Source organism: Tamandua tetradactyla, chromosome 10, assembly GCF_023851605.1.
Source record: "Tamandua tetradactyla isolate mTamTet1 chromosome 10, mTamTet1.pri, whole genome shotgun sequence".
Lineage (NCBI taxonomy): Eukaryota > Metazoa > Chordata > Mammalia > Pilosa > Myrmecophagidae > Tamandua > Tamandua tetradactyla.
Genome location: NC_135336.1, coordinates 76,392,488 through 76,409,782, shown reverse-complemented (window position 1 = coordinate 76,409,782; position 17,295 = coordinate 76,392,488). Strand labels below are relative to the sequence as shown.

General features: G+C 34.3%; 1 protein-coding gene across 7 annotated transcripts in view; it reads left to right on the top strand.

Moving 5' to 3' along the window:
* The first annotated feature begins 857 nt into the window (after nucleotides 1-857).
* Nucleotides 858-17,295, top strand: part of TMPRSS15 (transmembrane serine protease 15) — a 170,477-nt gene continuing 154,039 nt past the window's right edge. For 5 of the 7 annotated variants that reach the window (XR_013158614.1, XR_013158615.1, XM_077118756.1 and 2 more), the window contains exons 1-3: nucleotides 858-911; nucleotides 3,646-3,835; nucleotides 7,103-7,176. The gene's annotated coding sequence lies outside the window, so the exon portion shown is untranslated. Of the gene's footprint in view, nucleotides 956-3,645; nucleotides 3,836-7,102; nucleotides 7,177-17,295 lie in introns of all 7 variants that reach the window. The other 2 variants (XM_077118754.1, XM_077118757.1) reach the window with 2 other exon arrangements.

The window sequence follows — 17,295 nt, the reverse complement described above, 5'->3', positions numbered from 1 at the left end:
CACAAAAAGAGTATAAAGCAGCTAATCAAAACAATGGCCTTTGGCATTTATAAGTAAAAATTGTGAAACAAATGAAAAGATAATACAGATATAGCATAATATTTAAAATTATATAAAAGTATCACGGCACTGTTGCCATTATATATTAGCAAATTTATGTATAAGTACATTCTATGCTTAGAATTCTGATTTTTTTTTCATAACTTAACCAAACAAGAGAGAGAACAAAAACTTACCCAGTGCTCAAAATGAAACTTGTTTTCTTTTTGTTTCCTGTTTGTGTTGTACAGGCCTATGTTTGTCCATTTTTTAAAATTTTTGTTCTAGTAACATATATACAACCTAAAATGTCCTCCTTTTTTTAATAGAGAAGTAAGCATACCAAAAAATCATGCAGAAAATAAAATTCCTACCTATACCCACGACTCTCATTATTAATACCTTGTATTAGTATAGTACTGTTGCTACAATAGAAAGAATGTTATTATATTGTACTACCGACTATAATCCATGGTTTATTTTACAGTTCACTGTTCGTGTTGTATAGTCCTGTTTTGTTTGTTTTTAATTTTTATTATAGTAAGATATATACAACCTAAAATTTGCCTATATTATATATTTATTATGTATAATAAATTATATATTTATTTATATATAATTCAGTGCTATTAATTATGTTCATAATTTTGTGCTACCATCACCACTATCCACTACCAAAATTTTTCCATGATTCCAAATGGAATGCTTAAAATGTACAGAGTTTCTATCTATGACATGTTTTCTTACTATGACATGTTTTCTTACTGCTTTGCATTTATTGCCTCACTGAAAGATCATAATAGCTCTAAGAGGCAGGTGTTATTTTTATGCCCATTTTAGAGATGAGGTAAATGCCCAACTTCCCAGAGCTTGTGAGTTTTAAGTTAACTGAACATTTATTATAAGCTTAAAATATGTAAGTTAATTTCTTTAAACCAGATAACTCTCTTTTGAAATTCTGTCATCTGTGAAATTCTGTCATCTGTGGCTATTCTCTAATAGCTGTTATTTAAATGTTCTAGCCTTAGATTATAGAATTAAGGAGAAATTAGCCTGGGAGAATGGGGACTCAGGACAAGTTGAAATTCTCCCTCTTTTCTAAAAGAAGCCCCTGAGTTTTATTTTAGAAAGATGGCAGCAATTTCTTGATACTCAGTTTTGCTTCCTTTGTTTCATCTAACTGTATTTCTCTTTTTGTTTCTTCTTCTGTTTCCTACACTTTATAAATCTCCTTATTCGATTAGGATTAAGGTGTTTTAAGTTCCGTGATTCTAAAATTGCTCTCTGATTTATTTGAAACAAAAGGTCCATGGATAGCATGGGAGGGAAAAAATCTGTAACACCTGACTACACTGGTTTTATTTACAGTTGTAGTTGTTATTTTAGCTTATTCCATTCCTTAGCTTATTTCTTGTTATTATAGCTTGTTATCTTATGATGACTGCGTGATTTATAACATTGCTGTCACTAGATGCCTACCCTCATTTATAGCTACTTCATGCTTACCCCAGCTGGCTTTTGCCAGTTTTCAAGGGCTTCTCAGGTCCGAACTTGCATATTCCCTATTAACTATAATCAAAACCTAGCCTATCAATATATGCCAATCTAAATAATGTCATTATCTTTACCTCCCTTTGTTTAAGTACCATAAAACCCCTAAGTTATTTAGACTCCAGAAGATAGATTTGAGCTGAGGGTAGGGGTAGGGGTGGGGTCTCCTATCTCATATTAAAGCTCTTCTTTTTTTCTCAAAACCCCAATGTCATGGCATTCACTTCTTTGAGCGTCAGACAATAAGCACTTCCTTGGTAACAAATCCACAAGGCTGGCATATTTGAAATTAATTTTTATTAACTTATATGTGTTCATTTGTCCTCCCTAACCTATTCAATCATTTCTTTCATAATGCCATCAGTGACTGACTTTATAATCTCCAGAGGTGAATTTTTTTTTCAGGCTAAACAGAATTGATAAACCAAAAGCATGCTCAAATAAATGCTATTTTTGTACTTATTTTATTCATTCAGAGCCCTATCTTTGTGAACCCTTGCATATATCACTGATACTAATCTTTCAGAATGAATAGTTTAAGTGTAGCTTGGAAAGAAACGCTGTTGCCTACTTGAATAGAAAAATAGGTAGAATTATATTCTTAACTTTTGACCAGCTAGCTAAGTGACTTATAGAGAATCATGTAAGCTGTCCCAAGCACACTCTAATAGGAAGTGTGATCTTTAAGTTAGTGGTGCTTTTGGTCTACTGTAACAGAAATGAGTTTTTTCTCCCAAGGACACCTAGAATTGATTACTTTGAATAATTTATTTTAAAATATAAATAAGTTTTATAGCTAATTCACATTTAGGGTAAAGTTTGCAAGAGTGAATGAAAAATACGTGTAAGAAGAAAAAAGCACAGGGAGCATTTGTTTGGTTCACATAAATAGTCAGATAGTGCCAGGATGTTTTATTACTTAGAGTAGATAATCTGCTAACAAATACATCAAATGCATCCATGCCAAGAGCTAATGACAAGCAAAGTGGGATAAATACCATTCTTGGGAATCAGCTACCTTTGATGGAAAAGAGCAGAGATTTATGGGAATAATGCTTCTTTTAAATGAAATAAATCAAAGTGACAATTCAGATAACTAAGAAAAAACAATTTGTTGATATTAAAATTACAGATATTTCATTGGACAGATAGGAATTTCAACAACAGACAAAACAACTACAGTGAACTAACAGTGCAGAGAGAGAAAGATAAAATGATTATCAAGTTGTGTTAAATTAAAGAAGAACTATAAACTATCAGATAAGGATCTCCATAGCAGGCCTTCACCACTACACAACTACATTTGGCAATCACTTTAAACAATCCAACATGCTCACCAAATGAAGGGCTTATATAAAATTAATATTTCCCAAAGTTAACAAATTATATAATCTTACTTTTTGCGAGAGTTCAAATATTCAGATGGGTCCTCGTAACTATTGCTTTTGGACAGTACGTTTATCATTTTGCGAGATCAAAATAATTATAGTTTAAACATAAAAAAGACTATATTATTAGTGGTTATTGTAGCACAGAGATTTCCTTTCACGAGCCTGAAAGAATTTAAGAAATGTTATTACAATGAGTGTTTGTAAAGGTTATCACTCTGAACACCAGAAATGGTGTTCACAGGGCTATTCCGTGTAAGGAAAGCCAGCAAAAACCTTGGAATTTATAAATACAACCAAAGACAAGTGTTTGCCCCTTTTGCAGTTGATGGGATTTAACATAACAAAGTTGACACCAGGTGATTGGTACAGGTCCTTGAAAAATAATGCCCTATTGAGGGCTCAGTGTAAATTGGGCAATAGCAACAGGCAGTCTTGAAAGAGGGTCCATGCTTTGGGGCTCATCCATAGTCTCCATCCCAGCCACCATGGCTAATTGGTTTATATAAAGCTCTGAGGAAAGTGAATGCCTTCCTCTGGATTTGTTTTCATAATGATCTGATGAACATTCAAGTACGACATAAATACCTGCATGCTTTGTGACCATTTCCTTAGGTCCATCCACAGCCATTTTCTCAAACCCTTTGTCTCTGATTTCCCAATTTAGCTCTTTCCAGCTCCTGACCAACAAGCCAAACCATTCAACACAGCTAATGGTTTATGTCAGTTCTTATGACTGACTGCCCTCGCTCCAACTGAAGTTGACAACTGGTTACACTATTTGAAACATACTGACGAAGAGAATTTCCACTTCGCAAATGTTTTTCAGAACCTCTGTGGCATGGAGCTGTAATGCAGTAAGAGTACATTTTCATCTCACACCAACACAGAGAATAGCTCACACCAACATAGAGAACTAACCAGACTGTGAAGTCGTCGATGGGACCATAGATGTGAGCTGGTGGTGAGGTATCATTGCAATAGTAGAAAGTGACCTGGGGATTCTTACACAAGCCTTCTGGACCTGCTTTGCACAATCTTGAATGTACTTCTTATAGTTTCACCCACTCAAACTTCTACCCTTTTAAACTCCAAATATCTAGTTCCTGAAAGGAAGTTGTTTTGGGATATCCACTTTATGCCCATTGTCATGCACTGAATCTCCACTACATTAGCAGGCCAGGAGCTCCACTGTGAATGATTTATATTTCCCTTGTATAGATAGCATATCTTTATTCCTGGACTCTGGTAGTCTATGCTGTGACTCTCCAAATGTGGCTTGCCAAAGCTACCATACAGTGCTCCTATCTACTACAAATATTTCTAGCACCCTGTTGGCCATGTGTCCCAAGAGGCAGGGTCTTTGATACTCCAGCTTGAACCTACTACAGATCCTTCTTTTGCTCTAGGCCCAACTAGCTATCTTCCAGTCACCTGATCAATAGACTATAGCCACATTCCCAAGCTTTTATGGGCTGTCTATAAAATCTAACATGGTTGCAAAGCACTGCGTTTCTTTATTGATGGCAAAATGATAAGGCACAACTGTAAGATGGCTTTTATTCAGAACTTTAGTTAGCATCTAACCATCTGATCATCTGTAGTCCCCACTGTATATGGTAGTGACAGTGGTGGGGAGGGATGAGGAGTGAGAAGTATGATGATATTTAAGGTCTTCTAATAACAGAATCAGTTCAGACCTTGTATTTAACTTGTATTTAACTGAATATATATTCAAAATATCTGAGTATTTATCTTTCCCCAATATTCAGTTACTCATGAAATATCATAGGTCCCTTTGGATACAGCTCAGAAAAATCACTACTTTATATGTTTGATGTGGACCTTTCCCAAGAAGACTCAGTCTTTTCTACATGTAAATACCCTTGAGTATGCGAACTGGCTCAGGTGTGCTATCTGACTTAGTGATAGTTAACATTAGCTTTTTTTTCCATTCATTCGTGATGTTTTTATGTTGTTATTGTTTCATAGGTCAGTTAACACCCTTATTGACTGCCTGTTTATCTCACCAACTGAAATGTCATGGTCTAATAACCATAATTATAGACCCCCAGTGTCAGGGTCCCTAAATCTGTTTTAGTTTGGAAGCTGTCAGAATGTGAGATACCAGAAACAGAGCAGATTTTTTAAAAAAAGAGGAATTTATTGAGTTGCAAGTTTACAGTTCTAAGGACATGAAAATGTCCAAATTAGGCATAAATTAAGGCATCCAGGAAAAGGTACCTTCATTCAAGCAGGCCAGTGATGTTCGGGGCTTCTCCATCAACTGGAAAGGCCCATGGAGAACCTGGCAACATCTGCTACCTTTCTCTCCAGGCTTCTTTAAGGGTTTCCCTAGGGGTGTTTGCTTTCTGCATCTCCAACAGCCTCTGGCTTTAGGGGCTCTGTTGGTTCTGGTGGCTCTAAAGCTTTTTCCAAAATGGTTCAGTAAGCAACCCCATCTTGAATGGGTGGAGACACATCTCCATGGAAACCATCTAATTAAAAGTTATCACCCACAATTGAGTATGTCTATTTCCATGAAAACAATTAAAAAGATTCCACCCAGCAATACTGAATGAGGATTAAAGCATTTGGCTTTTCTGGGATACACAACAGATTCAAATCGGCACAGTTTCTATTCCAGCCTTGCTGCTCATTATGGTATTTATGACTTCTTTGCTTGTATTAGGTCAGTGCTACCACCTGACCTCTACTACTTAGGAATTCAGCTGTCCCCCTCATCTACAGAGGAGAGCTATCATTCTGCTTCTCAATGATGTAGGTCCCCTTCTCACTAACAAAACCATTTGGCCCTTCCAAGTAAAGGCAGTCAGCTGGGAAATTATCTCGTCTCATCTAATAAATCTAATATACCTATGTATTTGAATCTTTTGAGAACTTTCTCATCTAGGCAGTTCTCACATGCCAACTTCAGTCCATTCATGCTGTTATCTTTCTCCAAATTTCTAAAAGCCATTCCATCTGTGATTTACAACAGGTTCCAAAGGAATCTTGGCAGAACATTAAATCCTGAGCCATTTGAAAATGGTGCCACATCATTGTGGTTCTAAGGGAAAAGAGAGAAATTCCTTAGATTTCATGACACCCTCTCTCCACTAGGAAACCACGAGATCCAATCCCAGGCATGTTCTTCCAGTTCCTGGTGGTAGTGACAGCAGCAGACTTCTCCCTCACTCATCCCACCTTTGCAACAATTTCATAAGCATTTAATGCTCTCCCTGATATCTATCTCTTTCTTTTAAATTACCTGGAGCAATTTGTTTCCTCCACTTAATACTGAGATATATACTGGCTTCTAGTTTGCTTTAGACCAAGATTATTTTGAGACAGGATAAATGCTGATCTTTTAGAATCCTCCTGGATAGAATCCTTTAATGTCAGACTTCTTAGAAATTCCCAAATGATGTGGCAAAATTTTGAATACTCTCTTTGACATACCCTGTCAGTTCCTACTCATGACTCATCCCACTCTATTCCTTACTAACAGAATCCATTTCTTTAATCTTAATTGTTCTTTCTTTCAGCTAAAAGTAACTTATAGCAAAAAAAAGGCCAATGAGTTGTAGAAGAATTCTTGAGGACCCTTCCCCAGGAGAAAGACTTTTTACCCTTTTGCCATTCGCTTCCCACCTGCCAGGCAGGTATGTGTGGAGGTGGAGCCACAATTTTTGCAATTACATATCTGCAAGCATAAAAGACAAATCCAAGAAATTAATAATAGCTGAGTAGAAAGAAGCAGCCCACATCAATGCTGCAATGTACAGCATTGCAGCCAGATGAAAGACATATAGATGGCCAATCTCCAGAAAATTTATGTGAGAAAAAATAATGCTTTACTTTTTATAATTATTTTCTATCAATGGAAATGGTTTGAAATGCATTTTTACCGCTACATACTCATTTAGGACTTGTTTCCCACTGACTGAATGAAATTTGATTTTAGAACTGAAAAATTGAGTCCACTCTTAACATTTCAGATACTTAAGCCCTTTCAACACTATCCCTAAAGGGTAACCTTACTCATTAGCGGAGCTCTTAATAAATGACATTACTTTGTATCCCCATTACCTAAAAAATACTCTCAATGCGATCTCTTTCAGGTTACATAGACTCTTTGTATTGACCTGCTGGAAAGATGCATGGCTACATTTTGTTTTATCTAAGTTCAACATGGGTAAGGTTTGTTGATAACTTTCTCTGAACACTTTGCCTAGAAAAATGTGACATCATGGAGCTTTCTTGCAGTAAAAACTGCAAGACTTATTGAAAACAAGCTGCCACCCCTTTCACAACTATCCCATGTTAAAACAGTGTATGTCTTTTAAGTCTTTATCTCAGGCAACTAATCTCTTTTCTGGAGTGATTTCTAGATTTGGATGAGCCTAACTCTGAACTGGATTACAGTGCTATCTGCAACCCAGTTCTATCTATCTATTCTATCTATCTATTCTATCTATCTATCCTATCTGTAACCCAGTGCTATCTATCTATGCTATCTAGTGAGAATATTTTATATTTTATTAGGAAGGTTAAAAAAAAGATGACAGCCATTCTCTCCCTTTTGCTATAATTTCTGCCTCTAAATCTAACTCAGCTCTTCTTCTCATCCATCCGTAAATCCAGTTTAATATATACCACTCTTTAATCTGCTTCGTTGTTATTGACTGTTGCCAATTGGATCATGATGCTTTTATAAGTTCTAGTTTCTAGAAATAACTCCAGTCTTTCAAACCCCAACTTCTCTAAGAAAAACTGATAAATGCTATTTGAATTAGAGAAATAATGCAGTAAGTTTGAAGATTCTGATTCATGTATTTTATCTGATATCTATAAATTTAAATGTTTTATATTAAAATAAAAATCTCATTCACCATTATCTTGAAATTTTTCCAAAATTTCATTGTACTTAGAAAAGACTGCTTCATGGAAAAAAATGTCAAGTATTTAAAAATAGATGTGCCTACATTGTATTATCAGCTAAACTGTTACCTTGTTGACTGTCTCTGAATGTATTCTGTAAACTCTGAACTATAGTTCTCTATCAATAATGTGATTTAATAAATATTGCTTCTTTTAACATGAATGTCTTAGCAGAATTTAACTGAAATTTTACATGCAATGAACCATTTAGATGCAGAGGATCATCACAAAATGCCATTTGCCCTTGGCAAATTTATAAAAGCAAATACAGAGATGAATATGTGTAAACCTCAAATGACCAGAAGTAATTCCTAAGGATTATATAAGAGATTTTAAATCTGGAATTGGATATAAAGAGAGAATTGACTTTTAGAGCTGTTTGTTTTCTATGTTGTTTAAACCAGGAAAAAGAAAGAATGCAGAGCACAGATTAATTAAAAGATTTCAAAATAAATCTGGATTAGGCACTTCGTGACTTTTAAAAAGAACAAGGGAATGTTCTACAACATTCAGCATTAAAGCATTCTTTTATGATATTTAAAGTCACTAATTAAATCAAGTTCAGTGTTATACCCACAGTGAAGTTTCAGGTTCCATTAAATGGTGGCTACAAAAGAAATATAAGTTGATGTGCAACCATCTGACTCAAATATTTTTCTGCTTCAGACTTATTTTCTAAATCAATGCTCACAGCATATCAATTTTTATAGCACACCACCAAAATCGCCACAATAAATTTAAAAATACCTACAAATGTATATATAGTTCATATATATATATTCATAGTTTATATATATATATATATTCAGAGTGTGCTTGTTATTAGATGTTTGTAGTTGCTGATTTTCCAATTATATCTCAGAATGAGGTGTGGTTTGTATGTTGGCAATTATTTATAGTTTAAAGTGATGTTATGGTACTTAAGAAAGAAAGTATATAGCATCAAGCATCTGTGAGGCAATATTTGTTACTGTTAATTAACATATTTGCCTGTTATTCTATCAATTGTTGATATGAGATGATCTGTGGAGAGATTAGTAGTTACGTATAACCTTCATTTTTATCTTTCTTTTTGTATAACCTTTTAATAATTATATTTTGTGGATTCTTATTTAATTTTATTTAATAATTAACTTATGTATTTAATTTTATTTAAATTTAAATAAATTTAAATTTTTATTTAATAAAATGATGTGTTATAAAGACAAGGTAGAGTTTCTTCTTTCTTCCGCTGATTTCTTCCCACAAGAAACACTCAAGATCCCATAATTTTAGAAGCTATATTTTCTATTTTAAAGTATAAACAAATAAAATCTAAGTTGTTTAGATAGAAGTTTCCACAGTTAGTCAAATCTGACTATAAACAATAAGACTAGATAATATATACATAAATTTTCATTCATGGACACCAAGATTTGTTAAAGATATTTTTTACTTAAAAGGTTACAGTGTCTTTTAAAACCATTTTTCCTCTAAACTCTTAAATATTTTTTTATTTTAAATCCTTCTAATGCATTGGATGAAGATATTCAGGAATGAAATTTTATAAACCCTATCCAGAAGTAATTAAATTGAGAGATTAATAAACCATATTTTTTTTAAAGTTTTCAAGGAAGTGAGGTATGGTAGGATGGTAGTAGTCCAAGAGTTCAAAATTTGCACCATCCATATATGTATGTGTGCAGGAAGTTAAAGATTATTGCTCTGTTTTTAAAAATTACTATCCTGAGCTCGTCTGCCATTATCTTCAAAAATAAAAATGATTATTAAACTGTAAAATTATCTCAAACAAGAGTATTTTATAACCAAAGACAGATGAGGAGACAAAAAATGGAATACGTATCTCCTAGCTCTCTAAATCTAGCACCCTCACACATACATATACACACAAACATGCATACATAAATATGTACCTGTTACATGTAAGCATTATTAATGCTTAATTATGTAGATATATACATACATATATTATATACATATACATACATGCATTTTTGTATATAAAAATATATACATAAATATGTATGTATTCCATTTTTGTCTCCTAATCTATCTTTCTTTCAAGTAAAGGTCTCTACAACTTGAAAGATAGTCATACAAAATAGTCCGAAAGGAAGAGCTGATGGTACCAAAGCAGTTGCTTAATGATAAAATAAGTAAGGACCTTCTTTCTTCATTATTAGCATTTTGAGTTTTATTCTTTTAACCATAAAAGCAAGTAAGGTAATGAAACTGGAAAATGGCTTTGTCATGATTAGCTTAGAGGATTATACTAACCACCATTCTTTATCAGGGGTTGTGCAAATTGACACTCTAACAAAAATCAGGATACAGTAGAAGAGGGAGAGGAATTTGGTTATGCCACTAACACAGATTGATAAAGATAGACACAAATGAGCAAGCAGAGCACAGAGAGCTGAGTCCCTTCTCAGAGGGTTGCTGCCATGTACATCTTCCTTGATCATTGATACTTAGAGCCTATCACTTCCTCACTAATAAGCTGACCAACCAGCTACATTAAATTACAATGAAAGGGGTTCCACTAACATCACATTTTGTCAACAAACACAAACGCCAGAAGGTATTAACCGCTTAACCAGACATGGTGGGCAGTGGATATGGGAAATGCAACATTTTTTGTTTGTTTGTTTCATAGCATTCCATTAATTAAAAAAAAAAGAGTCTGGTCTTTTAATGCCTGCGGTAAGAATTCAAGAACTCTCAAGAGCTCAATTAAATTATTGTATGTGGATGAGCTCGTTAGAACTGAAATAAACTTCCACAATGCTATTTATCTATAGACTATTTAGCAACATTTTTCTACATCCTTATTTTTCAAATTTTATCTATGAAAATGTGCAGTTTTGTGCTGAAATAAATCTCCAGTAAGCTGGGAAATATAAGCTAAATTAACAGACCTTAGTAATAGTACACATTTTATTTATCATATTCATTTATCAGAAAGGAGGAATCTATCTAGATTTTTTTTTCTTCTAGATTTTTAATCAGAAAGTGTAAGTCATTGAATTCAATTCTCCATACTTACACTAACATCCCAATATTGTCTATGAGAGCCTGTCTACAGCCAGGTCATCTGCCTGATTTGGGATTCTGAATCTGCCTAGTAAGCTGAGTAATCGTTAACAAGTAAGCTGAATGACCATAGGCAAGTTAATTAACTTCTCTGATCCTTGGTATACTCTTCTGTATACAGGAGATAACATTAATTACTACCTCATAGGATGCATACAAGGATTAGGAGATATATATATACATAACTATATATATATATAGTTATTATATAAAAATAAGTAAAGACCTTACTCATTGTGTCTGTCACAGACATATGATGACAAAAATATCAAGAAAGTTATGCCATTAGTAAAGGTTAGTAAGAATGCTTAGAGAGAGGAAAATCATGTGAGTAGAAAGAGATCCTTTGTTCACATTCATAGCACAGAACCAGGCACAGAGCCAAAAATAAATGTTAATACCTTTCTCTTTCTCTTTTCCCAACAAATAATGTATTCTTGTGTTTCACTCAGGCTATTAAAAGCTTTTGGCAGCAAAACTGCTTGAAGTCCAGAATACTGATGCATCTGAAGCATCAAAATATTCAAGAGAATTGTACACAAGTATATATTTTTTAACATTATTTCCTGGATATGGAATAAGGCAACCAACCATGTTTTCCACTCTGATAATACTCACATTTGAAACTATGTCTGAGAATTTCTTAATTTCCACATATATGAACTGCAACTTTAAACATCATTTCTCTAAACAACTACATAAATGGTTGTTAGGGATTAAAAAATAACTTATGATTCTTTTTTCACGGAAAGTAATCACAGAAGCAGATAAAACCATTGAGAAATGAAAAAAACCATTGCTTCTCCAGCTGTAGAGATGCTTTTAATTTATTGCCAGAAGTCTTCTGTTCAATGCAGATTTATAGTTTGGGACTTTTTTTTTTTTTTACTTTTTTTTAAGAATGTAGGAAGTTTTACAATTATTCAGTCTTTCTAAAGTAGTGGTAAAGGCAAAACAAAAGATAAGATTTGAAAACCTACTATCTGCAATTTTAAATTCAGATTTGACTGTGGAATCCATCTTCTAGGCAGGTTTGCTGATTGCAACAAAATATGGATGGCCGATCAATAGGAATGGAAATTTCAATAAGAGTAATTTTCTGCTGGTATGCAGTTACTCTACTCATGTCTTCTTGAAGAGATTTTAGTGTTGACATTCCAAAGGTGTCTTCCTTTAATTTTGTTTTTTTTTTTTGTGAACAGATACTATTCTATATTGTATTGTTCATCCATTGATAATTATTTCTTTTTCCTTAAAGTCTCTGACATCTTGCTTTTCTACATTCTATTAAGGTTAATTTATTAATTTCTTCTTTCTTTCTACTGTTGTATTTATTATTCCAAGAAAATGCAAACGGTATGTACCTTAGGATTCATTGTTGCTTTCTCTACTTCCTTTGCTTAGCCCTTAGGTCCCCATTTCTTTTTCAGCCATCAGCTTACAGCTCATAACTTTTCACAATGCATAATACAATCATTTGTGCAGTCCTGTTTTTTCCCCACTGCTCCTTCTGTCAATTCTTAACATTGATATGCAGAGTTAGCATTATTGAGTTCTGACTCTGAATTAAATCTATCATGGAATTGCCTATTTTCTTTCTTTTTTTTTTTTTTTTTTTTTTTGCTTAAGAAGCAAAACAACACCATGGGTTTTATGAATAAAAAAACTAATGAGACTATCTGTCATATTTTGCAAGAATGCCATAATGAATCTCATAATGGCACTGGGAAATTACTACATGTAAATAGATTCACTGAGATGTCAAAACAAGAATGTTGCATACAGGAATTGTGGTGCATTTTCTCCACACTGTTTGTCTGGGCTTAGCGCTTTATTAGACAATTGGGAGCAGTCTGAGCACCAGCATTTAAGCAAGTTGTTGAGGATTTGAAGAGGGTTAAAAGGAATATTAAGTAGTTAGCAAACAGAAATTTTCTCAAGTTATCAGAGGGTATGATGTTTGGGAATTATTATTGAGGCAAATGGAACCCTACATAATAAATAAGGCTTCAGATAAGACAATCTATTGGTTAAGAACATGTAACTATTTGATTTAAAAGTCAAAACATAATGGCTTTCTTTCTGAGATTGTTTTGAAGGAATTCTCTTTCTGTTAGTATATTTGGGGAGACCATGTCCTTGTGCCATAAATATCAGGTTGAACTTGCACCATCTTTAAATAAACCACACTTGTATCTACTCTTGTTGTTTTGCTCTTTTGATAACAGTTGAATAAATTTTTGAGAAGAAAGAGGATGAATGAAATGATATGCAAATCATTAAGTGATCATAATGTGCTGTATCTTGTTAATGTCGGAAAAGATTTTATTTTCTAGAGAAGCAGTCTCTATTCTATAGAAGTGTATCAATGAGCATTCTATTAGAGAAGTAAAGCCACTGAGCATTATGAAATAAGGAATTTATTTTAAGGAATAAATTTTCGACAAATATGAGAGAACCCACAGAAACAAAGTTCAGAAAGGATACATTTGAAGGATCAGAGGAAAGTTACTAACCAGAACTCACAGGGAGGAGTTGGTGAATGTGTCAATGGAAGATCGTTGCCTTCAGTTTGAAGGTGGACTGGCAGTCACTGTAGGGCAGCAGGGCAAACAATCATGAATAAAATCTGAACTTCAATTTTGGGGAATCAAGAACAACAGAGAATCCCCCAGAGCAAACCCAAACCCAGGAGGATAAACTGGAACCTATGTCAGTCAAACACTTTTTCTCAGGGTTTCTGATCCCACATCGAGCCTTCAGTGGCCTGCAGAGGGAATCTGGCCCATGACTGCCAGAAGTTGAAGGGCGTCTAGGCAGGCTGCAAGGAGATGAGCTCGCAGATGAGAAATAGTGTTCTAGATCTGCAGCGATGCCTGGGGGCCTGGCACCAGTTCTCTTAGCTCAGTGTCTGCTGCTGCACATCCTCCTTCCATTCTCACAAACGCCTCTTATGGCCAGCCTTCTCCAAAATCATACAGGAAACGGCATTAGATAAATGAGGTTAGAGTTTAAGTAAACTGGCACATAGGTTTGAGTTTAGTGCCTAGACAAGCCTTCCTGAATTCATTTCCTGAACCTGGCACTTACTTGCTCTGATACACTAAGCTAGTTAGTTAAATGCTCCGTGCCTCAGTTTCCACATCTTTATAATGTGGATCATAGTAACACCTGTTTCAAGGGGTTATAGTGAGGATTTAAGGAGCAAATACAGGCAAAGATCCTGGAATTACAAATAGCACATAGCAAGCGATCATTAAATGTAAATAAGCATCATTACATGTTTTACTTCACTTTATCTTATATTCAAAGTAATTTTATGAGGTGATCCTTTGGGATCTGTTCCCAAATTGACTTTTCTCTAAGAGTTAGAACATACTATGATTTATTTTTAAATCATAATATGACAGAATATCAAGACACCAAGTGTTTCACCTGCCCTTTATTCTCTATTAAGGATAATGCATTGCTTTCAGCCCTCTGCCTGAAGGTGGAAACTCCTTTAGTCCAAGTAGTCATCCGTCCAAAGTGGACATTGTAATTTATGGTGGACATAACTAAAGAAATGTGTCAACAGTCATTTTTCTCAGTGCAGTGAAGGTTGAACTTAAAGCAGATGATAAAATCTACTTACTGTCTCCATGAAATATAATACTCTATCCTCCTGGGAAGTTTTATATCCAAAAAAATATCCAGTTCAGACCTTAAACAGAGGAACAAACCATTCCTTAAATAGATGAGTGAGAAGCAAACATTGAGAGGAAGATCCCCAAAAAGAGGCATGGAATTTGCATATGTTTTTCTCTCAGTAAAAATACGTAGTTATCCTACAAAGGTATTCTGACCTCTAGTAGCCTAGATTAAGAACACTGGCCACAATTTTATTAGTGCACACCAAGGAAGGAAGAATTGTTAGTTGGTCAGGGATAGGGCCTTTTTTTTTCTCAAAGGGGAATTTTTCTGAAGCTTGCTTTTAATGGATAATTATTATCTCTGCTGTATTGATGAGGTAACTAAAATTTAGGGAAATTGAGTTTTACAGTTGTACAGCTAGTAATAACAGGCCAAGATTTTAGCTCAGAAAGTAGGACTCAAAAACTAGGCTTTCCACCCCATAAAAAAAAAGTGCCTTTCCTTTACAATCAGGAAAGGAAAACTAAAAACTGACCATTGTCTTGAAACATCACATAGCTAGTTTTCACATAATATTAAGAAACTGAGAACCCATTTGAAATATTTAATGTTTAAGATCATGCATGTTTTCAATTTCATGCCAGGTCATATTGATTCAATATCAGTGGATGCAATATCAGTATTTCCCAATATTAGCTGTATAGTGTTCCCCGATATTAGTACCAGTATTAGAGGTATAGTGTTTCCCAGTCGGACAACTCAAATATAAGTTACAAAAAAGGAATTTCTTAGTTTCTCCCCAAGCTCACTCCTTAAAAGTTCTAACCCTATAGTGCTTCTAGACTATATCATGAATATAAATCTCTTGGGTGTCTTGTTAAAAATGCAGATTCTTATTTGAAAATTGCCTTTCCCACAAGCTTCCCACCATACATTGAATGGAAAGGGTCTAATCTCTTCAAAGCTTCTCCAGGCAATTCTTGGGCATGAGGGAGACATAGCCCACTCATCAACAAACTCTCTGATTTCATGTCCCTGTGCTTTTGCTCTGGCTCATGACATCTGTAATTAAGACCCAAAGTCACAACTATTGGGTGAATCCCACTGGCAGTATCATCTTTACTGCGAATCCTACTAGCCATTTGTTCTGCTCTTTTAAGACAACTTTACAGAAAGTCACAGAGCAAAAGCTTTTTTCAAAAGCAGCAAGATCGTGTGCTCATTATCTGTTACACATTGTGATCTAATATGATGGAATTAAGAATGCCATCAAATCACTCTTTTGTTTTGGGCAACATATAGGTTTTACTATTTGCAGAACTGTACTAGTGGTTAATTTTTACCTTTACCAGAACGTGAAATTTTTATTTTATTACCAAATATAAATGGTCATTTTTTAACTGCATAGAGATAGGAAATTCAACTGAGTTCGCATACTTTCCAACAACAACCGACCTTCCAGTTGCCTTATTAAGAAATTTAAAAGGGAAGAGTTTCTGGTACAGCTAGATAATGGTTACTTTTACAATATTGTTTTGGATTATTCTAGTCATACATAGACCTAAGTGATGTTTGAGCTAGCTAACATTTTCTCATCCAAACCACTCATTGTATAGATGCAGAAACTGAATGTGAGGCATTCAATAAGTTGTTTGAGGTGAATTTATTAGCAAAATCAAGAAGAGTACTTTAGATTTTTTACTTCTAGTCTGGTGATTAGGAAAGAATATATTGGATATGTGACTGTATCAGTCAGGATAATCTAGGTTATGCTGCATTAAGAAATTATTCTCAGGCCTCAGTGGCATACAGCATTTCATTTCTTGTTCATGTTGTGTGTCTACTTTGGGTCACCTTGGCTTTGCCTTACGTTGTCTTCATTCTGAGTCCCAGGTTGTCAGAGCAGCCCTATTTGGGCTGCTTTTCCTAGAGCTGAAGGAAAACCACCAAATGTGTACTTTTTCTCACATTTCCCTAGCCAGGAAAGTCACATAACAGCAGGCAAACAGCATGACTGTACTTGATTTTAGTGGAACAGAGAAGAATAGTTTTCCACCACATGAAATAAATACATTTTTTTTAATGGCATAATCTCCTATGGTAAAATTGTCATGAACTCTTTTGATTTCTGCATAGAACTGTCCTCATACAATATGCCAAAAAAAATAATAATGACCCACAGTCACAAATAAGTACCTATTTTCTTTCTCTTGTGGTTGCATTTTAACAATGATCCCCTGCAAGATTTACAAAGATTTTTCCATTTTTTTAAAAGAGAAAACCATGTAGAAATCACAGAGTTCTCAAACACTGCCTTACAGATGCAATTTGCCCTATTATTAACATATTACATTTAAGTGGCTCCTTTGTTACAATTAAAGAGAAAATGTTATTATAATTACACTGTTATCTGCAGTTCATAGTTTGCGTTAGGATTCAGTGTTTGCGTTGTACAATTCTGTTTTTTTTTTTTCATTCTAGTATCAAATATACAACTCAATATATCCCATTTCAACCACTTCCAGTTATGTAATTGAGTGTTGTTAATTGCAATCATTATGCTATGCTACCACGGCCAACTTCTACTACCAAAATTTTTCAATCACCTCAAATGGCAACTCTGTACCAATTAAGCATTTTGAAGTAC